This window comes from Orbicella faveolata, unplaced genomic scaffold, assembly GCF_042242905.1.
Source record: "Orbicella faveolata isolate gen_17 unplaced genomic scaffold, um_ofav_v1 contig_16, whole genome shotgun sequence".
Taxonomy (NCBI): Eukaryota; Metazoa; Cnidaria; class Anthozoa; order Scleractinia; family Merulinidae; genus Orbicella; species Orbicella faveolata.
Window position 1 is genome coordinate 1 of NW_028301543.1, and position 1,286 is coordinate 1,286.

General features: G+C 47.8%; 1 pseudogene; it reads right to left on the minus strand.

Moving 5' to 3' along the window:
* On the minus strand, positions 1 to 571 carry LOC149113032 (small subunit ribosomal RNA; annotated as a pseudogene; the record flags this gene model as incomplete).
* Positions 572 to 1,286: the final 715 nt, after the last annotated feature.

The following is a 1,286-nucleotide window of genomic DNA, read 5'->3' on the forward strand; positions in this document are numbered from 1 at the left end:
CTGGCACCAGACTTGCCCTCCAATGGATCCTCGTTAAAGGATTTAAGTTGTACTCATTCCAATTACAAGACTTGGAAAAGCCCTGTATTGTTATTTCTTGTCACTACCTCCCTGAGTCAGGATTGGGTAATTTGCGCGCCTGCTGCCTTCCTTGGATGTGGTAGCCGTTTCTCAGGCTCCCTCTCCGGAATCGAACCCTAATTCTCCGTCACCCGTTGCAACCATGGTAAGCCACTACCTTACCATCGACAGTTGATAGGGCAGAAATTTGAATGAAACATCGCCAGCTCAAGGCCGTGCGATTCGATCAGTTACTATGAATCACCAAAGAACCGGGCAGAACCCGCATTGGTTTTTAATCTAATAAATACATCCCTTCCAGAAGTCGGGACTTTTCGCATGTATTAGCTCTAGAATTACTACGGTTATCCAAGTAGTAATGGTACAATCAAATAAACGATAACTGATTTAATGAGCCATTCGCAGTTTCACAGTACAAGTGCTTATACTTAGACATGCATGGCTTAATCTTTGAGACAAGCATATGACTACTGGCAGGATCAACCAGGTAGCTATCCCTCAGGGAACCCGGCGGGAACCCTATTGCGTCTGCTTCCTTTGAAAGGAGGCTGGCATTCCACCGTCAAGCTGCACTGGGAATCCTCCCGGCCATGGAAGACGCACGAGGCGTTCGACCCTGTCCGAGGGAAACCCGTTCTCTCTTTGCCACGTCTTTCCACTGCTTCACCCTAGTAAGCTTCCGGCATACCAGTGAGACAGCCAAGTACACGGAATGCCGACAAGATACATCGGGGAAGAATGATTCTTCCGAATCTAAGCCGCTATTCTTGGCCAAAGGCCATCAGGTACAACATCCATCCGTTCTCTCGTTGTCCACACCGAGACAACTTGGCTTCAAGTTCAGTCATTTCATGCTACCGACCGAGCAAGTTTGGTCGACTTTGCTCCTTTTTCCTCCAAATACCCTCCTTTCCTGCCCGAGAACACATTACCGAGCAGGGCTTACTGTTACGGACCGATACAGCTCAATTGCTCTTTCGGTCTTTCCCGATGCCTGCCCTACATTATAACCCGAAACCGTCTATTCCCCCAACCAAGTTTAGACACTTAGAAAAATGTCGAAAATTTCGATTTTTCGAAACTGCTCCAAAGCGCTCCCCATGGCATTCCAAACATGCGTCTGCATGTCAGAGTTACGAAAACGAAGAGATTTCCACGAAGATGACCGATGATTGCCGAAATTTCCCGACGAAAACCCGAAGCTC